The sequence below is a fragment of the Tubulanus polymorphus genome, chromosome 3, assembly GCF_964204645.1.
Source record: "Tubulanus polymorphus chromosome 3, tnTubPoly1.2, whole genome shotgun sequence".
NCBI lineage: Eukaryota > Metazoa > Nemertea > Palaeonemertea > Tubulaniformes > Tubulanidae > Tubulanus > Tubulanus polymorphus.
Genome location: NC_134027.1, coordinates 19744732 through 19772544, shown reverse-complemented (window position 1 = coordinate 19772544; position 27813 = coordinate 19744732).

The following is a 27813-nucleotide window of genomic DNA, read 5'->3' as shown; positions in this document are numbered from 1 at the left end:
GACATGTACACCAACAGAAACCTTAGAGAGCTAGTATTGATATTTGCCACAATTAAACTTCCATAAAACTTAAGCGATTATAAAGGTCTTGTCCTTAATTAACATCCAGGATACTTAATTTAGATATATTTTCAAAACTTAGTTTTCACCTAGATTATGGAACAAACTCATCGTTTCTTTTTCCAATCAACAATAGTAAACTTTTGATTCAGAAATACAATGTAATTAATTATCAAATCTAAAATCATTCTATACTTATTATACCAATTTTCATTTATAATTTAACTAACTCTATAATAATACAGGATAAAGCAAAACAACAATGTCTTCCTATACTTCCGGTTCTTCCTTTTATAGAAAGTAGTCGGGAGTATCAAGAAGTAACAGCGAGATCCCTGCACAAACCACACTATCAAAGCACCTCATCGTTCCGACCCAACCAATTACAGTTCCGTCTATCATTAAGTTTTTTAAAAATAATTCTGAATGTTTGCCAGATATCGCAGCACAAGAACCGAGGAAGAATTATTTTTACCCCTGGCTGATTTATTGTCAGCGCTGGTAGATCAAAGCATCAAACAACAACTTGCACACATCGTTTGCTGTCTGATACCCATAAAGAAACCACCAACGTAAACAAAAACCATCATTACAAACATTTTTTAGTTACTACGGAATCTTGCTGCGGATCAGTACTGTAGGAAATATAGAGTATTGATGGTATTGATATAGAGGTTGAAGCCCGCGGCCGAATAAAGGAATATATTCTTTTATTTTGATACCTCGTCGACAAAACAGCTTTTCTCCGCTATATCACTTCGGCGTGTTTCGTTTAGGCCTACGACTCCCCGGTATACTTATGATTATCTTAGTAAATACACGGTTAATTTGGTAAAGAAAAATAGGTATTGTTAAACTAACTGCTTGAAGTCCGCAACCAATTCACTGGTAGTAAATATAGCTGCAAAGCAGCGATAACGGGTTTTCTGCACAGTCTTAGAATCCTGTTCAACGGTGGATTTCAACAAAGCATTTGATAAGGCTCAACATCAGCCATTACTAAAAAGGCTATTAGGAAACAGTATCAATGATAGGTCGTTAAAATGGCTCAGCAGTTATCTCTGAACGGAAACTTGTAACCGAAATCAACGGAACGCCTCATCTCGGAATGAGACGGTCTAACTAGTGGAGTCACGCAAGGTAGTATCCTAAGTCGTCTTCTGTTTAATGTCCTGACAAATGACATACACAGTAATCCAAAATATACCAGACCGAGTAAATTTCCAAAACGACCTTAACACACTGTTCGACCAAAAAACTTAATGTTCCGACAAAACCACGGGGACAAAACCAAAATTATGAATTGTCGCGGGTGACAAAACCAAAATATTGAATTGTCACGGGCGACAAAACAAAAATAATGAATTGTCGCGGGCGATAAAACCAAAATAATGAATTGTCGCGGGCGATAAAACCAAAATAATGAATTGTCGCGGACGACAAAAACAAAATATTGAATTGTTGCGTGCGACAAAACCAGAATAAAGAATTGTTGCGGGAGACAAAACCAAACTAGGGGTCCAGGGACACCATGCTCACTTGGGAAGTGGTTTCAAATGCTCAACAATCTAACAATTTCAAAACATAACGCCCTCTAGTGACCATATACAAAAACCAATGACCTTGAAACCCACCACAATCATAGAACATGTGAGCAGCTATGATTTTGTAATTGATTGTGATAACAAAATATGCCTCGTTACCAATTTAATATGGAAATACTAAGTTATTCTACTATTCAACGCCCCTGGTGACCATATGCAAAACCCAATGACCTTAAAACTCACCACAATCAGTTAGTTGTCGAATAAACACTATAATCCGTGTAAACTGTAGATAAATGAAGAAATCCCACACTTCGAATTTGAAATTATACTATCAAATTTATTATTACGAAACCACAACGTTTCGGCTGTTGACTAACAGCCATCATCAGGTGGAATGATGATGATGATGGCTGTTAGTCAACAGCCGAAACGTTGTGGTTTCGTAATAATAAATTTGATAGTATAATTTCAAATTCGAAGTGTGGGATTTCTTCATTTATCTCACCACAATCGTAGTACATGTCATGAAATACAACTTTGCAATTGATCATAGTAACAAAATATGCCTAGGTACCAATCTAATAAGGAAATACTAAGCCATTCTACTATTCAACGCCCCCTGGTGACTATATGGAATAACTAATGTCCTTGAAAACTCACCACAATCATAGACGATGTCATGATCTACAACTTTGCAATGGATCATGGTAACAAACTACGCCTAGGTACCAATCTAATAAGGAAAAACTAAGCTTTTCTACTATTCAACGCCCCCTGGTGACTATATGGAAAAACTAATGTCCTTAAAAACTCACCACTATCATAGACGATGTCATGAACTACAACTTTGCAATTGATCATGGTAACAAAATATGCCTTGGTACAAATATAATATAGCAATACTAAGTTATTGTATTATTCAACGCCCCCTGATGGCCACATACTAAAACCAATGACCTTGAAGCGTCTTCAAAACTTCCCAAAATAACTGGATTCCGTCTATAGACGGACGGACGGACGAAAAGTGAACACAATAGCCCGCTGGGACTAAAGTCCCAAGTGGACTGAAAAAGAATTGTCGCGGGCGACAAAACCAAACTAATGAATTGTCACGGGTGATAAAACCAAAATATTGAATTGTCGCGGGCGACAAAACCAAACTAATGATTTGTCGCGGGCGATAAAACCAAAATAATGAATTGTCTCGAGCGACAAAACCAAAATAATGAATTGTCGCGGACGATAAAACCAAAATAATAAATTGTCTCGAGCGACAAAACCAAAATAATGAATTGTCGCGGACGATAAAAACAAAATATTGAATTGTCGCGGGCGATAAAACCAAAATAATGAATTGTCGCGGACGATAAAAACAAAATATTGAATTGTCGCAGGCGATAAAACCAAAATAATGAATTATCGCGGGCGATAAAACTAAAATATTGAATTGTCGCGGGCGATAAAACCAAAATATTGAATTGTTGCGGGCGACAAAACCAAAAAAAAAATTGTCGCGGGCGACAAAAACAAAGTATAAAACCAAAATAATGAATTGTCGCGGGCGTCAAAACCAAAAACAAGAATTGTCGCGGGCGACAAAACCAAAATAATGAATTGTCGCTGGAGATAAAACCAAAGTAATGAATTGTCGAGGGCGATAAAACCAAAATATTGAATTGTCGCGGGCGACAAAACCAAACTTATGAATTTTCGCGGGCGACAAAACCAAAAAAAGAATTGTCGGGGCGACAAAACCAAAAAAAGAATTGTCGGGGCGACAAAACCAAAATAATGAATTGTCGCGGGCGACAAAACCAAAATGGTGAATTGTCCAGGCGACAAAACCAAAATGGTGAATTGTCGCGGGCGACAAAAGCAAAATAATGAATTGTCGCGGGCGATAAAACCAAAATAATGAATTTTCGCGGGCGATAAAACTAAAATAATGAATTGTCTCGGGCGACAAAACCAAAATAATGAATTGTCGCGGGCGATAAAACCAAAATGATGAATTATCGCAGGCGATAAAACCAAAATATTGAATTGTCGCGGGCGACAAAACCAAAATATTGAATTGTCGCGGGTGACAAAACCAAACGAATGAACTGTCGCGGGCGACAAAACAAAAAAAAGAATTGTCGGGGCGACAAAACCAAAATAATGAATTGTCACTGGCGATAAAACCAAAATAATGAATTGTTGCGGGCGATAAAACCGAAATAATGAATTGTCGAGGGCGACAAAACCAAAATGGTGAATTGTCGCGGGCGACAAAACCGAAATAATGAATTGTCGCGGGCGATAAAACCGTAATAATGAATTGTCGCGGGCGATAAAACCAAAATAATGAATTTTCTCAGGCGACAAAACCAAAATAATGAATAATCGCGGGCGATAAAACCAAAATATTGAATTGTCGCAGGCGATAAAACCAAAATATTGAATTGTCGCAGGCGACAAAACCAAAAAAGAAAATTGTCGCGGGCGACAAAAACAAAATATAAAACCAAAATAATGAATTGTCGCGGGCGACAAAACCAAAAAGAACAATTGTCGCGGGCGACAAAACCAAAATAATGCATTGTCGCTGGCGATAAAACCAAAGTAATGAATTGTTGTGGGCGATAAAACCAAAATAATGAATTGTCGCGGGCGACAAAATCAAAATCATTGTTTTCTCACGTTATTTTAGTTTTGTCGTTTTGTCGTAATGTCGCCCTCATTTGCATATTCGTGACATCTTATCAGCCACCATACTAAAGCTTTAAGGTCGCGTAAAACTCGATAAACACTTCAAGTGACACAGCGAACGATCTCCTTTCCCCCACAGCGAACGCTTACTCCGAATGTCAAGTGTGATTCCAGCATACGGATAGGAGTGTGTTTTATACTTGTATTTAGTAAATACCTTGTGGATTTGACAATGATCGGTATGTACTGTAGGAAATATAGAGTATTGATGGTATTGATATGGAGGCCCGCGGCCGAATAAAGTAATATATTCTTTTATTTTGATACCTCGTCGACATAACAGCTTTTCTCCGCTATAATCTCTTCGGCGTGTTCAGTTTAGGCCTACGACTCCCCGGTACACTTATGATTTATCTTAGTAAAAACACGGTAAATTTGGTATTGAAAAATAGGTATTGCTAAATTAACTGCTTGACGCCCGCAGCCAAATCACTGGTAGTAATAAATTAATTTGTACTCGATTTGATTCTCAGAATGAGGAGAAACTCGCCGAATTTGTCGATGTTTACGGCTCGACAGTGCTTTTAAAATCTAAAGTAGTAAATTTCCTGTGTATTGGTATTATAATTTGATGAGGAAAATGGGTTATTGTTAAAATTAGTTTTTAAAAACCGCGACAGAATGTGCAATCTTTGGGTAATAAATTTGTTAATTTATGCTTGAATTGATAATCGATGTGTCAAGACACGTGCGGTAGATTTCGGAAAGACGACTTAGAAAAACATGTCGGCTCTTTGAATTGGGCTCAATTTTCGATGTTTACGGCCCGACAGTGCTTTTGTAACGTTGATTCTTCAAAATTCGCACGGAGTATTTGTAGATCGAAGTGAGCTGAATGATATCAGACGGATTGTATCGGCAACAGCGGTAATGTAAAAAAGCCTATGTACTTTTGACAAAAAAAGTGTGGAAAAAAATAATAATAATAATAATAAATATAGCTGCAAAGCAGCGATGACGGGTTTTCTGCACAGTCTTAGAATCCTGTTCAACGGTGGATTTCGACAAAGCATTTGATAAGGCACAACATCAGCCATTACTAAACAGGCTATTAGGAAACAGTATCAATGATAGGTCGCCCAAATGGCTCAGCAGTTATCTCTGAACGAAAACTTGTAGCCGAAATCAACGGAAAGCCTCATCTTGGAATAAGTCGATCAAACTAGTGGAGTCACGCAAGGTAGTATCCTAAGTTGTCTTGTGTTTAATGTCCTGACAAATGATATACACAGTAATCCAACATATACCAGACCGAGTAAATTTCCAAATCGACCTTAACACGCTGTTCGACTTAAAAACTTAATGTTCCAACAAGAAAATCTCGTTCGAATGAAAGTTATTCTGTTTGATCGAACAATACGCTTTTTGCTTGAACCAAAAATTTTCTTCATCCTGACAAAAAATGTGTTCGAATAAAAAGCTATGTTATTGTTGAAATGAAAAATTTTTAGTCCCGGCAAAAAAATTTGGTTGAGCAAAAACAATTTTTTCGAACCAATGTTTGAATGAAAACAATTCTGTTCGATTGAACGAAATACTTAATACCTTCGGTTCGGAGAAAAAACTTTTTTCAATATACTTGTTCGAACGAAAAACTTAATGTTCTGACAAGAAAATTCTGTTCAAATTTGAACGATTGTTCGAACGAAAAACCTTTCGTTTGGACAAAAAAAAGTTTGTTCAACTTTGTTCTAACGATTTTTTTAAATTGGTTCAATCGTATAGAATATTATTGGTTCGAACGAAATAAATTTTGTTCCGACGAAAGAATTTTCAAGCGAAAGGTCTTTTGAACGAAAGAAAAAGATATTTCTGGTGCTCCGCAGTAACTTAAAGCCGGACGTAGGTAGGTCTTGTGACACGATGCGATCCTCGCAAGTTTTGGTGCATGTCGGTTGCAATACGATTGTGTCAGTTGGTTGTGACAGTCGTGTCGCGTCGCAGAAAGTAGAACACGTACGACTCCATGTGACTGGCGTTGCTGAAAGTTGAGGACGCCAGTGATATGACGACTGTACGGAAGCGATAAAGGGCCTCGAGTTGTCAGATTAATCAGATTAATCGACTTCAAAATAGGCGAAAGCATAAGTCTTTATTACGTTATTAATTGGCCTAATTATTCAAAAGCTAATAGAGTGGGCGACAAAACCAAAAAAATGAATTGTCGCGGGCGATAAAACCAAAATAATCAATTGTCGCTGGCGATAAAACCAAAATATTGAATTGTCGCGGGCGATTAAACCAAAATAATGAATTGTCGCGGGCGATAAAACCAAAATATTGAATTGTCGTGGCCGACAAAACCAAAATATTGAATTGTCGAGGGCGACAAAACAAAAATATTGAATTGTCGAGGGCGACAAAACCAAACTAATGAATTGTCGCTGGCGATAAAACCAAAATAATGAATTGTCGCGGGCGATAAAACCAAAATAATGAATTGTCGCGGGCGATAAAACCAAAATAATGAAACTAATGAAATTTTGCGGGCGACAAAACCAAAAAAATGAATTGTCGCGGGCGATAAAACCAAAATATTGAATTGTCGCATGGGACAAAACAAAAATATTGAATTGTCGCGAGCGACAAAACCAAACTAATGAATTGTCGCGGCCGATAAAACCAAAATAATGAATTGTCGCGGGCGATAAAACCAAAATAATGAATTGTCGCATCAGGCGATACAACCAAAATATTGAAGTGTCGCAGGCGATAAAATCGCGACAAGAAAAAAATTGTAGCGGGCGATAAAACCAAAATAATGAATTGTCGCGGGCGATAAAACCAAAATATTGAATTGTCGCAGGCGATAAAACCAAGATATTGAATTGTCGCAGGCGATAAAACAAAAATATTGAATTGTCGCATGGGACAAAACCAAAATATTGAATTGTCGCGAGCGACAAAACCAAACTAATGAATTGTCGCGGGCTATAAAACCAAAATAATGAATTGTCGCGGGCGATAAAACCAAAATATTGAAGTGTCGCAGGCGATAAAACCACGACAAAAAAAAAATTGTCGCGGGCGATAAAACCAAAATAATGAATTGTCGCGGGCGATAAAACCAAGATATTGAATTGTCGTGGGCGACAAAACCAAAATATTGATTTGTCGCGGGTGACAAAACCAAATTAATGAATTGTCACGGGCGACAAAACCAAACTAATGAAATTTTGCGGGCGACAAAACCAAAAAAATGAATTGTCGCGGGCGATAAAACCAAAATATTGAATTGTCGCATGGGACAAAACCAAAATATTGAATTGTCGCGAGCGACAAAACCAAACTAATGAATTGTCGCGGGCGATAAAACCAAAATAATGAATTGTCGCGGGCGATAAAACCAAAATATTGAATTGTCGTGGGCGACAAAACCAAAATATTGATTTGTCGCGGGTGACAAAACCAAATTAATGAATTGTCACGGGCGATAAAACCAAAATAATGAATTTTCGTGGGCGATAAAACCAAAATAATGAATTGTCGCGGGCGACAAAACCAAAATTATTGTTTTGTCGCGTTATTTTAGTTTTGTCGTTTTGTCATAATGTCGCCCTCATTTGCATATACGTGTTTTTTTACACATGGCCCTTATCAGCCACCATACTTAAGCCTTAAGGTCGCGTAAAACTCGATAAACACTTCAAGCGACACAGCGAACGATCTCCTTTCCCCACAGCGAACGCTTAACGCTACTAGCCTATTTAGGCCTATGTATATGCGTAGGCCTAACATCCGGACAGATTGGTCGTAGGCCTATTGAATTTAACAACCCACCTAAATATCGTAAATTTTGTTTTGAAGTTCAATCCAATGAGTCCGTTAATAAACGCAACAATTGTACTGCGTTTGTTTGATACAGTAAAGCTCAGTACCGGTAGGCCTAAAGCCGCGTCAAACTCGATAAACACTTCAAGCACATAAACACTTTTATCAGTAGGACCTCAGCGACTGCCAAATGTACTGGTTAGTTCTCTCGCAAACCGAGTTTGATTGAGGATGGTACGGAGCGGTGAAATGTTGTTTCACGTGAAACAATTCACAGAGAGCTCCAACTAACTTAGACATAAATGTTTTACCGCGATCAGAGACCAAAGAATGAGGCGCACCATACCGCGAAAATATCTCTTTAAAGAGAACCTTTGCTACCTCTGTTGTTTCCTGAGTTTTGAGAGGAAAAGCCTCGGGCCATTTACTCCAGCTATCTACTTCCAGTAGGATATGCTTATTACCATCAGGTGTCTCCGGAAGATTGCAAAGGAAGTCAATGTGCCATCTGGAGAATTAGCCTTCAATTGGTAATGGTTGTACGGGTGTTTGATGACTATGATAATTCCGTTTGACCTGTTGGCAATTCTCACAAGTAGAACATATTTCCCGCAATCTTCATACATGGAATCCCAATGATATTTATTACGTAAAACACCATAGAGACGATCTTGACCCTGGTGGCAACCTCCCACTAATGAATCGTCGTGGTAAGCTTTCAATATTTCCGACCGTTATGACCTAGGAACTTCAAGAACTGGGATGACCTTCTCGGCTTTAGGAATACCAGTAACTCTAGGCGTACACAAATAATATAACGTGCCATCGATAATACCAAGGACTTCAAGAACTGGGATGACCTTCTCGGCTTTAGGAATACCAGTAACTCTAGGCGTACACAAATAATATAACGTGCCATCGATAATACCATATTGGTCGGCCCTCCAACTGAGCTTTCGAAACAGTTTTTCATCGTTGACAGCATATGGTGGATCTAACTTATGTTCCAACATGTGACAAACTTCAGGGCAATTCCTCTGTAAGTGAGTTATATTAGCAGGTTTAATCAGTTCAATCTCCTTATAAGTATAAGGAGTTAACTCAGCCACCACGGGGCTAGTATAATCAAACACGACTTCATAAGACTGAGATCCATTTGTCATTGCTGTGAAAACAGTTTCTTGTGAAGGATCATCAGGTCTAGGAGGAGGAGGTTTATCATAATCTCGTCTACTTAAACCATCGCAATTGCCATTTTTCTTACCCGGTCGGTGATCAACAGAAAAATTATATGCTTGAAGAGCCAATTCCCAACGTCCTATACGTTAATTTAGTCGGTTTTCATGAATATACGTTAAACTATCAGTATACACAGTGAATTCATTTCCAATCAGGTAGGGATGAAAATTCTGAATTCCTTTAATCAAAGCTAATCCTTCCTTACCACTAATATGCCATTTCTTTTCGTTTACACGTAACGTGCGACCACCATATCCGATAACATGTTCTAAATTATTCTTTTTCTGAGACAAAACGTAACCAATAGCATAGTCCGAAGAGTCAACTGAGAGATAGAAACGAGAATTGAAATCAGGGAATATCAGAATTGGGACACTAGTTAATTTCTGTTTAAGCGTATCAAAAGCTTTCTGACAATCAGGGGTCCATTTGAACTTCACATCTTTACAGGTCAAAGCATTCAAGGGAGAAACTATTGATGCATAATTTTGAATGAATTTCCTGTAAAAATTTGTCAACCCTAGAAAACTTCGTAATTGTTTGACATTGGACGGAACTGGAAAGCTGTTATCCTTTTCGGTGTTCTTTTTACAAGTACGAAGACCCTCAGCAGATAACGTATAACCCAGATATTCAATGTCTGGGACTGCAAATTCACACTTAGTCGGTTTTGCAGTTAGACCTTGTTTAAGCTTCTCAAAAACATTCGATAAATGAACTAGGTGACTGTCAAAATCTTGAGAGAATATGATTAGATCATCAATGAAACACAATACATATTGCCAATTCCAATGACCTAAACAATTTGACATAAGCATCTGAAAAGCCATAGGACCATTCTTAATAGCCATCGGCATTCTTATAAAGCACATTTTGCCTTGCGTCGTTTGAAAAGCTGTTTTATGACGCGATTCTTCATGTAACGGTATCTGGTGAAATCCTGAATTAAGATCTAATTTACTAAATATCATGGGTTTAGCATCGGCTATCGTGTCAAATACATCATCAAAATGAGGTAGTGGAAATGATTGCGTTACGGTCTTCGAATTCAGTTTTCTAAAATCAATAATAAACCTATACGTATTGTCTGGTTTTCTGACCAAAACCATAGGATTATTGAAAACAGAATCAGTTGGTTCAATAAGAACGGCATCTAACAGTTCGTTCACCAAGTCGTTTTCTACCTAAGTGTGGACTTTTCCGATAAGGTCCTTGAATTATAGGGTCGTCATCAGTTGTTTCTATCTTATGGGTAACTAATGAAGTTTTTGCCGATTTCTTGTAAGTTACTAGCAAATATTGACCTATAACATCCAATTAAATTCATTAATCTCTCTTTTTGTTCCAGAGTCAATCGTGAGTTTGCTGGAATTTTTATGCCTAAATTTTCCGCTGTTTTAATTTTTTCATCATAATTACGTGGTGTTTTAGTATCCACGGAGAAAATGTTTTCACTAGTAGTGTCATCTGCAAAATCAAAACAATCATCGTCAGTTACATTGTATGCAAATCCAAGCACATAATCTTTTGAAATTTGAATCGGCTCATTAGTAGGATTCACAATAGTAGCGAAAATTTTACCGTCCGTGATTTTGCATAATGTTTTACCTCCACCTACATGAGATTGAATGCAAATGGGTACATCAATTCTACCAATTACTGAATGTGCTTCCCCACAAACTCCTCTAATAATGTTTATATCCGAATGACTATATATGGAGTGGGGAGAGCAGGAGCGACAACAGTGGAGTTGACAAAACTTAGTATGATAGAAAATCCTCGAAGCTATAATATTTGTCTATGTGTGAATCCTTTTTACGGGGGAAGCTGCAGTTAAAGGCAGCTCCTTCTTTGCTTCACTCCCCGAAGCAAGGTGACCCGGGGCGGACCTCGTAACGGAAGCCTACCGATCAGGACCACGTCACTACAAGTTTTCTGCTACAAAATGAACACGGTCCGCCATGATGTCACACTAATTACCTTCATATAAAGATACCCTCAATCACTGCATGGGCCCCTTACATAGAAAGATGTCAAACAGTAAATTCTAACAGGAGAGAATCGACAAGCTGTACAAATCAGCATATAGGGAAAAGTTTTCGTGGGAACACATATTCAAAGAAGAGACGTAGCACTGACTTCAATTACATGAACAGGCATACAACTGTAATGTTGGCATACCAGTAGCAAATATATTAACTGCCACTGCTGCACTGCCGGGGCCGTCAATGTAGCCGTCAAAACAACAATGAATGAAACGTCATTAAATACTTACATAATGTCCGTTTGTGTTTCGGTTGGAGGAAAAACAATCGGGTATAACAGCATTACGAAGCTGGAACTGCAGGAGTTCAACAATAAATACGGTGTACGAAGCCGGAACTGCAGGAGTTCAACAATAAATACGGTTTAAACCAAAAGCTTGAAACTTACAGCGTAGCGGCATTCAGCCACACCAAAAGCAGACCAACGGCTACGGACTAATAACAACTGACGAAGGTGGAAGAATACTAAAAGCAATTTCATGCAAACAAAAAAGGTGAGAGCGAACTGGGCCTCCTCAACAAAATGTGGGGAGGGGAAGAAGACACATCAGTCCTCAATACAGGCGCTTGGGGTTTTAACAACACTGGAATTTCAAAGAACACACCTGTTCACCCGGCCCTGCTCTTAAACGAAATGATGCACATGGCGGCCGTGACAGACGGTGTGACGTCATCCCCCTCCCCCTCCTCCCTCACTCCACTGCGGCCCCATAGTGACAGACCCTAACTACTGACGATAGAGAGCTGCGTATGCAATTGTATCAGAATCATTGTAAATCGCTCGACGAGTCTGTTTAGCCGTAGAGCTAGAGGGGTTTAAGAGATTGGAGGAAGGTAGAGAGCGTGGCTCCCATGGGTTTGTAAGAGCAACAAAAGTATGAGAGAATGACCAAATTGAGACATTGAGATCTCAGGTGACCGAGTTGACGACAAAAGTGAAGCAGTTAGTGGGCCTACAATCCCAACAGAGCGTTCATCGAGACAATCATTCCATAGTCTGTTATAGTTGTGGTCAAAGGGAAGGACGAGAAGGACCGAGACGGGGAAACGGGCGACCCCTGGCTCAAAGAGAATCAAGCCAGAGGAGAGCTTAAAAACCAAACTCTCATCACCAACCCCCTCAGATGACCGAGTTGCTGTAAGCGCGATCGGCAACCCAGTATCTAGCATAATTATTGGCGGTAAAGTTGATAGTGTACAAACCAAATTTTTGATCGATACCGGTGCGTGTGTTTCAGTTCTAAGTAAAAGCGTATTCGAGAAATTACACCCAGCGTCAAAAGAGAATCTAGAAGAATCGAATTTACAGCTATACAGTATCAATTAATTCCCCTCATACGGTAAACTTGAGGTCGGAGTCGAGATTTTCGGTGAGGTCATGCCCTGGCCATTCGCCGTGGCTGATATCGAAGATGAAACCTCTTAGGTTTAGATTTTCTTTCACACTATGACTGCCAGATTCATCCAGCCAGGCAAAGTATCACGTGTCACGGTGAACAAATCATCTACGGGAAGAAATGCCAGCTAGATAAGTATCGAGATAGTAAGAGTATCGAGACATCTTCGCTCGGTCCGACGCAGATTTAGGGGTATCTCCGGGAATTACGCACGATATACACACAGAGGACGCTAAGCCGGTTAGACAGCAGGCTCGTCGCTTACCACCAGCAATACAAGAGGTAGCTAGTCGCCTAGTCAGAGATGCTAGATGGCGGGGTGGTCGAACAGTCAACTTCACCGTGGGCTAGTCCGATAGTTCTTGTGTCAAAGAGGACGGGGGAATTAGATTTTGCGTAGATTATCGGCGTGTGAATGACGTCACTATGAAAGATGCTTATCCCCTACCCAGAATTGATGATTCTATCCGTTCTCTCTCTGGCTCTCGATATTTTTGTACCATGGATCTCGCATCTGGTTATCGGCAGGTCGAGCTATCAGAATCTGCAAGAGAAATCCGCATTTGTCATGAGAGATGGTATATTTCAATTTCGAAAGATGCCTTTCGGGTTATGTAATAGTGGCGCGACGTTCGAAAGACTCATGGTACAGGTTCTCTGTGGCCAGCAGTATGAGATTTGCTTAGTCTATTTGGATGATTGCATAGTATTCGGAAAGAATTTTGAAGAGACTTTGGGCAACCTGCGCCAAGTATTCGAAAGGCTTAGAAGATTCGATCTAAAACTCAAATCCAAGAAGTGCCACTTCTTTGAGAAATCAGTTGTGTTTTTAGGACATGTAGTCTCCGGGTAAAATCGAATCAATTAAGTCTTGGCCTGTACCGCGGGGTCAAACTGACGTGAGATCATTTTTGGGTTTGGCATCGTACTACCGGAGTTTTTGCCAGGATTTTGCATCGACGACGAAACCCCTCCACGGATTAACCAAGAAGGGAAGGAAATTTGAATGGTCTATGGAATGTCAGTCCGCTTTTGAGGAATTGAAAGACGCGCTCATGACAGCGCCTATACTGGCTTTTCCACTCCCGGATACCCAGTTTATCTTAGATACAGACGCTAGTGGGATAGACTTGGGGGCTGTTTTGTCACAAGTACACGATGGGGCAGAGAAAGTGATCGCTTATGGCAGTCGCACCTTGTCAAAGCAAGAGCGAAATTATCGTGTCACGAGACGTAAGCTATTGGCAGTAGTCACATACGTCAAGCATTTCAGACATTTATTAGGGACAGAGTTTCTGATCCGCACCGACCACGGTTCGCTACGTTGGCTCATGTCTTTTAAAGATCCGGAGGGGCAGACTGCCAGGTGGATTAACCTGCGGTCAGAATATGAATTTAAGGTTCAACATCGTCCCGGCCGTCTACATACAAACGCAGATGCTTTGGGTCGTAGGGAATGTCAGCATTGCTTGAGGGCCTCTGAAAGATATGAAACAATCGAGAGTCCATGCACCCACGCCAAGCGGGTGAGAGCTATCAGAGACTGTTCCACTGAATTATCATGCGGTCGCAAAATGGTCGCCGACAGGATAAGCAGACCTGCCAACTGTTACGATTTTCCCGTAATCGTTTCGGATTAACATTACAAATTACGATGTTACGATTGGGTGTTCAAAATTACGATTTTAGTTTATTTTCATTACGTTCTACGGAAAATTCTAGCGTCGTTACGATATTCTTTAAAAATGACGAAAGATGATTTGATTATCGGCACGCCACGCGAGCAGTTTGTGTACACAGACCGCTGGTGTGAGCTGACATACACGCGCCTGGCGCCGGCTGTCACCGTGGCAACCTATACACTGCGCGAGCGCCTTACTATACAGTACAACACAACAGCGCATCTGCTGTAACATATATCAACGTTGCTTGCAAGCGCGGAATTTTTTGCAATAACCCGACTGAAGTTATTTTATTCGTCTATCAATTCACGATTCTGCTTTATTTACTTGGTCAATGATAAACAAATTAAATTATAAAATATTTGCAAACACGATCTCCCTTCGCCAACCATTCGCATCGGTTTTCGGCTGTAATTAGTGTGACTTATAATGACGGCTGCCGACAGAAGTCATGACGAATTCGGCGATGGTTTGTTTGATGGATTTAAGCGATGAAGACCCTAATAACAATGAACCAGCAAATAAAAGAAAGAGGCCGACCGGTACGCAAACGTTTCGGAGTAGTTACACTGTTAAATTCCCCTGCATGAAGGCCTCGAAGAGCTCGAAACACTCGTTTTGTACGGACTGTGGAGTTTTGCTATTAACATAGCGCACGGCGGTATAACTGACATACAGCGTCATTTGGAGACGAAAAAACATAAGACTAACGCAAAAACATGTAAGATAAGTCGTTTTTTCACTCCAGCATCGTCTGGTCTTGAATTAGACGCTATCCGGGCTATTAGATTATCAGCCTACATGTTTTATGTAGTAAAACTATAATCCATAAACAGTGGGTAGAGAAACTTTGTTGTATAGAATATAAATTTATCCACCAAATTATATTTTCTCTGCAGGTTTACTATTTTACCCAGGGTGATGCTTCAAGTGTTGTTGATACCAGTTTCGGATGCGCAGTGCGAGAGAATTTTTAGTATCGTCAGGAAGAATCGAAATGACTTCAGAGCGTCATTAGGACAAAAGACATTGGAAAGTTTGCTCATCATGAAAGCTCAAGGCATTGTTTGTCATGAGTATGATCCAAGCGTGAAATTATTAGAGAAAGCTAAGAAGGCTACAGCGGCAGCTTTATCGAAACGATAATCGTATTATGCTTATTAATGTTCAATTGTCCGTGAAAGTTGAACAATTTAGATGATAATTTTCAAAAGATGTCTTTGCTAATTAATTTGCAGCGGTTTTTTCTCAGTTGTTTTTATTTGCCGGGAATCAATTATTACAGTATTAATTGTTCTGACAATCACAATTTGTTTTTTCGTTGATAAATAAAATGATTTATATAGTATAACAGTGTTTTAGTATTGTATGCTTGTTACTGAAAAACCTCAAAAATTACTGATAATTTATGAAATTGTTCTGATTTAGTCAGACACAAGGTTGGCAGGTCTGGATTAGGCCAAGCAAAAACAAACGAACCTGATTTGAGATGTAGTGTAGAGTGGTATAAGTCCCAAAATCGACCAAGCTGGCAGGATGTGGCGAGTGAGGGCGCTACTAGCAAATTTCTAGCGACCCGGTGGGAACAATTAATTAAGATTGGTCGAGGGCCTCCTGTATATCACCAAGGAAAGAGAAGGGTTAGAACCGTCCACGTTGTTAGTTTTGCCTAAAACTTACCGTCACGAAGTATTCATCGAAATTCATGCTTCTAGAACCGCCGGACATTTTGGCTACGAGAAGACCCTCACTAGCATTCACAAAAGATATTTCTGGCCAGAAATTCGGGACGATGTCAAACTCTGGTGTGCGACTTGTCACCTATGTGCATCCAGGAAGAGTCCACCTAGAAGTAAAAAAGCAAAACTTTAAAAGACTAGCGCGTTGGACTACCTATGGAAAGAATAGCTTTAGATATTTTGGGGCCGCTACCCGAAACGAAAGCCGGGAAAACAGTAATTTTAGTTGTCTCCGATTATTTTACTCGTTGGGTAGAGGCCTATCCTCTACCCAATCAGGAAGCCAAGACTGTAGCGGCAACACTCGTCCGAGAACTCATAAGTAGGTTTGGAGTAGCAAGACAATTTCACCCCGATCAAGGGTCTAATTTCCAGTCAAAACTAATGACTGAAATTTGCGCTATGTTAGAAATGCGTAAGATTAGAAGTACTGCCTACCATCCGCAGTCTGATGGATTATTCGTCGGAACAATCGCACGCTGTTGAATGGGCTCGCCATGCTTGTGAATAAAAACCAGGACGACTGGGACGAGCAGCCGCCATTTCTAATGATGGCGTACCGAGCGTCGACACATGATTCGACCGGATTTTCTCCAAACTATTTAATGCTAGGCGGAGATATAAACCTACCCATAGATATTCTCTCAGGAACTCCTCACCCTTCAATACAACTCCCAGTTGAGACGTTCGCGACAGAACGGATAGAACGCCTTACTTTAGCTTTTTCACACACCAGAAAGAACTTAGCGCTACGTGCTAAAAGAAATGAGACATTATGATACGCATAATCATGGAACGAACTATAAAGTCGGTGATAGGGTATGGCTTTTCCGACCTGTCACATCTGGCATGAAGTCATCGAAGCTGGCCTGTCGTTGGGTAGGACCGTGCCAGATTTTCAAGATAACAAGGCAATTCGATACTACGTATCTATGTCCCCGCGATAGCCGGTATAGAATGAATGACACCTGAAAACACTGATCTTTGGTATAGAAAAATGATGAGTGTATCCAGGGATAACCGTACTATGAAATATCATTTTCCTGCTATGAATGGTTATTTAAGAATTGAGTTTACAGGTTTTAGGCAAACGACGTCCACCAACCATGACCTTTGACCCTAGAACTCCAAAATCACTAATGCACATCCTCTTCCCAGGGGTAATCATACAATGAAATAGCATTGTTCCGTTATCATTGGTTCTTCTTGAATGATATCTAGTGACCTTGACCTTTTTCCCCAAAATCAATAGGGCACATCCTCTCCCTAGGGGTAATCATGCGATGTAATATCATTGTATTGCTATCAACATTCTTTCTGAATCACATTCACGACATAAGGTTTCACGTGAATGACCTGAAGTGACCTTGACCTTTGATACTTTGAGCCCAGAATCAATAGGGCACATCATCTCCCTAGGGGTAATCATACTACATAATATCATGGTCCTGCTATCAACGGTTGTTCTTGAATGAAATTCACAAGGTTTCACATGAATGACCTGTAGTAACCATGACCTTTGGTCCTTGGACTCCAAAATCAATAGGGCACATCCTCTCCCTAGGGGTAATCATACTACGTAATATCATGGTCCCGCTATCAACGGTTCTTCTCAAATGACGTTCACAAGCTTTCACATGAATGACCAAAAGTCACCTTGACCTTTGGTCCTTGGACCCCATAATCAATAGGGCACATCCTCTCCCTAGGGGTAATCATGCTACGTAATATCATGGTCCTGCTATCGACTTGAATCACGTTCACAAGGTTTTACATGAATGACCTGTAGTGACCTTGACCTTTGATCCTTGGACCCCAGAATCAATAGGGCACATCCTCTCCCTAGGGGTAATCATACTCATGCGATCAACGGTTCTTCATGAATCGCTTTCACAAGCTCATGCGGACGGACAGAGGCGGATACCAAGTCCCCCGCCCGTGGCCTACGCCGCGCGGGGGACAATAAACGACATAGTCTATACTATAGCGCTTCCTAATTCGAACAAGCGTATGACCGTGCATTTCGACCGACTGAAACCTTACCTTGAGCTAACCTCAACTGACCTGAGGACTTCCGACTATTCAGAGAAATACTCAGACGAAATCAAAAGCGACAATTTTAGAACCACTTTTTTTGGGCGTACATCGGAGCACCTGATAGATATGGTGACTGGTTCTTGTCCAGATGTCGTCTACCATCGTTAATCATCATGTTTTTTATCCGTTTTATTTTGTAGGGATAAATCGGCCAAAGTTAAATGTATTTACTGTGCGCGAAGAGTCGATAAAGAAAATGTCCACGCGCACAATCGGTATTGTGAAGGCCGGATCCGCGAGGGAAAGGTTTTTGAGTGCGAAAAATGTGGTAAACAGTTCGCCACCAAACTGAAGGCTCGCGGGCACGTCAAATATCACGAAGAGAGAGTGCGTATTCTCGAAGTCGCGGAAGACTCATGGGACCGAGACCCGCCTGCACAAGTCTTGTCCGCGTCGAATGTTAATTTCATATATATGAACATCTCATATATTTTAAAATTTCATATATTTTAAAATAAATTTCATGTTTTAAAAGTGAGAGTAAAATGTAAGCATAATAATCTAGAAAAATAAGATCAAATATAGATTTCGAATAAAAAAAAATCAATTTTTAACATAAAAAGTAATGAGTAATTAACGAGTGAAATAATTCATATTTAAATCATTGAATATTTAAAAACTAATAACATAAGAGATGATTTAAAAACATTAAAACATCATTTTGATTTCAGTAATTATCCTAAAAATCATGAATTGTTTAACAATGATAATAAAAAGGTGCCAGGTAAATTCAAAGATGAATTAGGAGGTGAAGAAATGATAGAATTTACAGGTATTAGATCTAAAATGTATAGTTATAGACCTAAAACTCATGAAGCTTAAAAGTTAAAAGGAATAACCAAAAGTGTAGTAGAAAAAAATATTCATTTCAAAGATTACATCAATTGTTTATTCAATGAAGAAGTTAGAAAACACAAGATGAAATGTTTAAGATCTGAGTACCACGAGATGTTTATTGAAGAAATTGAAAAGGTTAGTCTAAACCCATTCGATGATAAAAGATATATTCTGAATGATGGTATACACACAGTTGCTTATGGTTGAAATTTAGAAGAATATCTAAAATTTAAAAGAGAAGAAGAGAAAGAAAAGGAAATAATGAACAGGATTATAACGTGTTAATCAATTTAACAAGGAACAATTACAAACTATCAATATTACAAATAGAGTTATGAATATATATATATATCAGAAGACATGTTGCAAATGTAAAATAAGTAAGCCATTTACAGATTATTATAAACGTAAGATTGGTAAAGATGGTTTACGTCATAATTGCAAAAGCTGTTATAATCAGAATAATCAACAATATTATAGAGATAATATTGAAGTACGCAACGATAGAATTAAGCAATGGAAGGAAAATAATCCAGAACGCGTTAAAGCGTATCAAAATAAATATCATAAAGAAAGATATCAAGCAGATTTTAATTTTAAAATGAAACAATGTCTAGGTAATAGATTATCACAATTATTCAGTAAAGAAGCGCATTCAGTTACACTATCTAATTTATTGGGGTGTTCAGATGAATTTCTCAAATCATGGATTGTATATCAATTCGACGATAAAATGAATGAAAAAAACTATGGTGAATACTTTCATATTGATCATGTGTTGCCGATTTCTAAATTTAACATGAATGATGAATACAATCAGAAGTTAATATGGAATTGGAGAAATGTAAGGCCTCTTGAAAAGAAGAAATATAATTAAATCTAATAAACTAGACTTTCAGTTATATTTGGATCAATTAGATAAAGCAAAGAAATTCATTGAATTATGGAACAATGATCCAAATAATGAACAATACGTTGAGGAATTTGATATCAAGGATCCGAAATGACTTATCTGGACCGTTATAGTTACTGCTCCTATAGATAGACCAAAGTAGTGAGATATCAAATAGAATGCAAATAAAATATATTAAAAATTACATACCTTCAACTAGCCATTATTTTAATTTTAATTTTATTAAAATTCTAATATTTCTTTTCAAAAAGAGAATATTTTATATTTTGAATAGATTTGAATAGAAATTCTTTAACTTAAACTAACCTAGTCAATTTACTATCAATAACTTAACTAACTAGTACCATTTGAAGAATGAGAATAATATTTCTTTTCACTTTTTCTCTAATATAAATGTCAAGGAAATCGAATAAGAATAATATTGATATTGAAAAAACACTAGATGATTTAGGATTAACCGAAGCTAAAGTTGAAAATGATAATGATAATGTAGCCACTAATTGTGCTCCAGTTATTAATAATATTGATTATGAATACGATTTGGCATGTAAGCACCATCGTGAATTATTGATTGCTGGTGGAAAATCTAAGGATTTCCTGGGGAAAATGATAACTTTTCAAGAATTAGATGCCATGAAACCAGATAAAGTAATAAAACATTTCAAAATATATGAAGAAGCTAGATTAGCTAGAATAAATGATTCTTTAAGTGATGGAATAGTAAAATTTTACTCTAAGTTATGTAACCGGATTATACCAATTGATGATGAAAAATAAATTATATAGTGATTTAAAAAATGATTATTTAGTTATGACAGAACTTCAAAAATGGGTCGGATACGCTTCATTCCAATTAGGAGGAATTATGACATTAATTTCCACCGGAGTTATAACATTTTCTAATATCAAACCTATAGAATATAAAGATAAAAATAAATCAGAAGATATTGACTCGGAACAATAATTAACTAAAATAAATGAGTGAAGATGTTAAGCCTAGATCTGAGAAACAAATTAAATGGGCAAGGGAATTGGGTAAAAGATCGGCAGAATTAAAAAGAGCCAAGAAAAAGAAATTAACTGATATAAATGAATCACAGAAATTATCTGTTATTGATTCAAATAATAATTCATCTAATGCTTCTAATGCTGGAAGTAATAATAAATTATATATTACAATTGGATTAGTAACAGTTATTATATTCTCCGGTGTAATACATGAATATAAGTATAAATCTGATGATAAAGATGATGATAATAATAAACCTTTTATACCAGAAAATAAGTTAAATGATAAAGTCATTGAAAATAAACCAAGATTATTATTAATTGATTAAAAGAAGATGAAAAAAGAACAATATTTAAGAGATTTATATTATAACCCAGAAAGTGAAGTATCATATTCTAACGTTACAGAATTATGGGGTAAAATTAAATCTGATAAGGAAAATGGTAATATAAAATATAGTGAATTGAAATCATGGTTACAAAATCAACCAACATATCAAATCCACAAGAAAATGGATAAAACTTATTTAACAAGAAAAGTTACGAGAGTGAAGTATCATATACTAGTGTTACAGAATTATGGGATAAAATTAAATCTGATAAAGAAAATATAAAATATAGTGAATTATGATAATGGTTACAAAATCAACCAACATATCAAATCCATAAGAAAATGGATAAGAATTATTTAACAAGAAAAGAAATTGTTTCATATATTGATCAACAATGGCAAGCGGATTTAATTGACATGAAGAACTTAGAAGGATACAACAAAGGCTATTTTTGGATAGTAAATGTTATAGATATATTCAGTAGATACGCATGGTCAATACCAATCAAAAATAAAACAGGTATAGAAGTTACTAATGCTTTTAGAAATATATTTAAAGAAGCTATCCCAGATAAGATACAATTTGATGAAGGTAAGGAATTTTATAATAAACATTTTGAAAAATTATTATCTGATAACGATTTAGAGTATTTTTCAACACACTCAGATAAAAAAGCATCTATTATAGAAAGATTTAATAAAACATTGAAAACTAGAATGCGGAAAAATTTTACTGCTAATGAAACATATAAATATATAGATGTATTAGATGATTTAGTGAAAGGTTATAATAATTCTAAACATTCAAGTATTGGTACGAAACCGATACAAGCTAGAAAAGAAGATAATTCAGAAATAGTTTGGAATAATTTATATGGAGCATTTGTTACACATGATTTTTGAGAACCTAAATTTAAAATAGGACAACATGTAAGAATATCTAAATATCGAAAAACATTTTATAAAGGTTATACTCCAAATTTTACCGAAGAAATATTCAAGATTAAACAGATAATATTAACTAAACCTTTTGTTTATAAATTAGAAGATTTAAAAGATGAAGAAGTATTAGGTTATTTCTATGAACAAGAATTATCACTTGTGCCAAATCCAGATGATATAGAATATAAAATAGAAAAAGTATTGAAAACAAAATCTCTTAAAGGAAAAAAGTATTCTCTGGTGAAATATAAAGGGTACGATGATAAATTTAATGAATGGATTTTATCTAGTAAAATTGAAAGAATAAATGAACAAAGATTTATTTATATTTGAACTGCATAATATTTTAGTTACTGGAGTAACCAACAGTGGTAAAACACATTTCATATTAGATTTGTCAGAAACTATTTATAAGAATCATTTGATAATACAATATTATTCTGCCCTACTTATGAAATAAATAAAACGTATAATAGGGATATAGTTAAGATAAAAAAGTTTATTATATTAGATCCTAAAACAGTAAAAGAAAATTTAGATAATTGTATAAACATAGCAATTGATATTTATAAAGGATCAAATACATTATTCATTATTGATGATTGTGCAAATTTACATGATTCAAAAGTTAGAGAAAGTGAGTTATGCTATTTAGCTTTCTCTGGTAGACATTTTGGGATAACAACATGGGTTTTAAATCAAAAATGTAATTCAATTGTTAAAGATTTTAGAGAAAACATAAGATTTTTAGTTTTATTCTATAATAAAGATAGAAAATCGATGCAACAATCTTTGGAAGAAAATCAAATTATACCTACTGAATTACATGATGAATATATGAATAAATTAAAGAATAATTAAGGTTCAAAATTACGTCTGAGACTACAATATCCCTATGAATATAAATTTATAGAATAACTATTCATATATCTAAGTACTAGACGTATGAGTAAGAAACCAAGATTCTTGCTAAGAAAGTAAGAATTCTTGGATTCTTATTCATACGTCTAGTATATAGATATATAAATTAGTTTTTATAAAAATTATAAATATAGATTATTAAATGAAATATATAATAATGTAATGAATAAATTACATATTAAAACTATGTTTATAATTTACGTTTACACAGGGGTACAAATATATATATATATATATAATTTATATTTATAATAATTACAAATATAAATTATTAAATGAAATAAATAAAAATGAATAAATTATATGTTTTCACTCAATAAAAATAAAAATAGATTATGTTATAACTATTTCTATACTTCAATGAATAATTTATATTTTTAATGTTTATAAAAACTTATTTATATATGTATGTACTAGACGTATGAGTAAGAAAGTAAGAATTCTTACTTTCTTGGATTCTTGGATTCTTACGTACGTCTAGTACATAGATATATAAATTAGTTTTATAATAATTATTCTAATTTTGTTTCTAATAAATTTATAAAATCATCTTGGTTTATATCTAATTCATAATAATACTTAGGTAGATTTATTAATTTTAGTTGAGCCATCAGATAATAATAATTAGTATGTATCTTACCTTCTTTTCTTAATTTTTCAAAGTATTCATCAAAATAGATATCAAAATGATATCCAAAATTTTTTGTTAGATAACTTAAATCTATTTTTCTCGAATATAATAATTTATATATTTGTTTAGGATTATCTTCTGCATAAGCTAATAATTTATCAAATAACAACTTATAGAAAATATTTGATATATTTCTTTGGGTTATTCAACAATGGTGTCATACTTTCATTTTTATAAACATTAATTAGATGTAATTTTGATTTATAATAAGTATTTTCATCAACATGTTAAATTTTCTTATTACAATATTGACACGTTTTATTTCTTTCTATTTCTTCTAATTTCTATACAGTGAAAGGTGTGCGAGGCTTGGCTGATGGCTCGGAGTATTCATGCAGTGACACTGAGCGATGTTCATTCAAGGAAAAGCCTTGTGAGGGTGGGGGCATGTTCAAAAACAGCTGTCAAAGTCGAAGCATCGGCTTGGTTAGAAATACCTGAACGAAAATGCTTAGCATGCAACCCACAAGGCTGATAAAATGGAAGAACCGAGATCAACATAACCTGGCATACTTAAAGCGCACTTCATGCTATCAGTAATGGAAATAATCATTCCCAAATGTTGAAATCTGGAAGGTATGGAAGAAGATATTAACTTAAACTATTTAAATCACTTCACCCTTTCAGTACTGGCCATTCTATATGGTATAAGACTGACAATGATTTTTGGGTGATACTAGTGTCTCCAGTTAACTTGTCATTACTCAGAAACTACTCAACCTAAATAAACAAACTATATACCAAATTTGAGATATGAATCAGGGCTACATTATAGAATAATTTTCCATGGTTCAGATTGGTGCGTTGAGGTCATGTGACCAATGTCAGCCATCTTGGATTTGGAAGTACCATGGAAAAATTTCTGGAATCGCAGCCTGGAAAAAAAGTAATCCTCAAAATAGAGCCATTTTCCATAAAGAAAAAGATAACTACTTCTTATCTATGATATGATGACAAAAGAAATCTATTTGAACAAAATGTTTCATAGAAATATGGTACGGAAGTACAGTCATACCTCGATTTAACGCCACCCTTGGGGATTCCTGATTTTGGCGGTAAATAGAGTGTGACGGTATATCGGGGTTTATGTCAAGTCACTTAAATAACTAACCTATTATCTGCACAGTAGGCTACGATGTATATTAATGTGATGAATATAGAAAAAAATCTGAAAAAAAACATCCTTTTACAATTAATAACTTTTTACATAACATCGGGGCACATCATCAGGAAAACATCGTAGGCTAGAATAGGAATCATATCACATGCAACATTTATTGTTCATACTACGATACCAATCGCTGCAGATCGATTTGTAAATAGACACGCCACTGTACGCCGCCTTTAATGCATATATCGCTGTAAATCACTGTCTTATTCCATCGTATGTAAAATAATGGTCAGCCATTTTCTATTGCGATAGATCTTTATTCCTTCCTTTTATCTTTTACCGCTAATTCAATTGGTTTCGGTGTCCGTGCCATCTAATGAAATAGTTTTAATTACCATAACTTACTGGTGGACTAGACTTGCAACAAAGTGAGGTGGTCATGGGATCGATGAACCAGGTCATCGGTATCGTTTTATGGTGGCGTATCATAATATTATTAGAGATCAAGTTACTCAACTTTTACGATGGCAACAAGTCGGGAAATATTGTAATACATTTGTAAAGGATTGTAAGGAGATTAAGTTGGCAGTGGCGGTATGCCAGGGGCGGTAAATCGGGGTTTTTCCTGTACATGTACAAATTGCGTCCTAAATTGTACGATGCAAGAAACAGCGGATTTACTGATGAAAGCATTTCAGGAAGCTACCCAAAAATATGTTTGAAATATTAGATAAAACAAGAAGCAACTTTCACTGCTTCTGTCCCCAAAAACTGCCTCAAATTAAGTAAGTTCGAAACCTATTGAGCGAGCACTTGAACAAAAATGAGTCATACTCATTTTCGTTACGCTGACATCATTTCGACAGGTCGTCCGCTTTGTCTTGCTTGTCTCAACGGTGGACTATCAGTTGTGGGTCAAGGAAAGAAATGAGCAGATTTGTCAACCAGTGAAGCTGAACTGTTTTCACTCTTTAGTGATTGTTTGTTCTTTGGTGTTTCAGCTCTAAAGTCTATCCCAGAGGTTATGACCGCGATGCATCAAAAAGTTGTTATCATAACACATCAGGATCCCTGTGGTTTCTATCGCTCAGTCTTCAGAGGAATTGAGTTCAAGCGACTACTGCTTTCAAGAGTGAATAATATCCCATCAACTGGTCATTTTTGACTTAATCCTTTCTTGAATTTTTAGTTTCATTTTAAGAATTATCATTTCATGTTGCACACAGATTTGATTTGCGTATAAATAATTCATCAAATGATAGATGAAGATTTTCATAGTCACATTCAAAATCTATAGTACATAAGCTTTGTTCGCAGTTTTTTAAAATCACCAAACCATTATGTTTGCTGAGATACTTAATGGTAACACTAATTACTCTTTATTATCCATTGTCTGAGCCCTCTACACATGGATCTAATCACAATCCTTTTAGATTGGGTTTATAGGTGGAACCAGGGTCAGAATTCCTCAGACTCAGCTATGTACTGCTCATAGCAACATTGGAGTCTAAAAAAGGGTTTCTCTTTGTTCCTGTGGATTTATTTTTTTCTTGATCCTTCAATATATGATGCTGGCCCTGCTACACCATCTTTATCTACTGGATTTAAATAACAATAGCAAAAAACACCGATTTACGAGTAAAGAGAGAACAGTGATCCTAAACGTCTGGGACCGGTGTTAGTGAGTGTTCAGTGCAACAGTGCAAAGAAAGAGCATAAAGAAATGGAAAAGTGGCAACACCAGGCAGGCCAAAATCTGAGAAGCTGAAACATTGTACCAAATTAGTTGTGAACGAAATTGTGCTATCTGCAATCTGACAGAAAGTTCACGATTTTTTTCCACGCAAAGGAGCCTCCAAATTTAAATAAAGTGCTCCAGAAAATTAAAAACGATGACACATTACCTAATATATTCAGGACATCACTACATAGAATTTTGCGAGAAATTGGCTTCAAATTAAAAATAAATTGCCCATGGGCAAAGTGTGGTTTACCTTGAAAGCTAGAGGTTGATTGGAATAAGGGCATTGCTTGAAAAATCTTTTTTTTAAATTCGTGACTTCAAAGTTCTGTAACAAAATTTCATTTCTCAAGACAGATACCTCTATCCCCTTGGTTATCAGCGACCGTGCAGAAGATACATTTCCCCTTACTTCAACTCCGGCGATAACCCGCGGCTCCTTAGTCCCGAAATTGTTCCCGGTGGTAAATAGTACCGCCGCTGTATTTATCTCGCCTTTTACACACTAAATAATTATCGAAAGTCATCATGTACGATACCGTTTGAAAGAGGAATATAAAGTCCTGACTCGGTGAAAGCATCTACTAATGTCATCGTTTTTTTAGGCGACACGAGTTGTAGTTTGGTAGATGAACCGATTTCGCCGGTTTGTTTACTTCCGGTCCGGCCACATGATCCGCTCGATAAGCGGAAGAGTTAAAGTTTCTACGATGACGTCTTGTTACTGTCACCATAACATATCACCTTAGTATTTAGTCACATAAATTAAGTTCTTAGATAATTATCATTATTACAAATCTAGAAGATGATTTCGGCACCTTCGTGCCTTAAAGCTAATGAGTATTCGACGGTTGAACCTGCGATCTCGAACGCGGTCACGCATGACGACAGCCTTTCGGGACCTCACTTGTCTTTACGACCGAACTATCTGACACGAATTTCATATCATCGGAAAGTACAAGTTCCAACCTTTTTAATGGTATATTACTT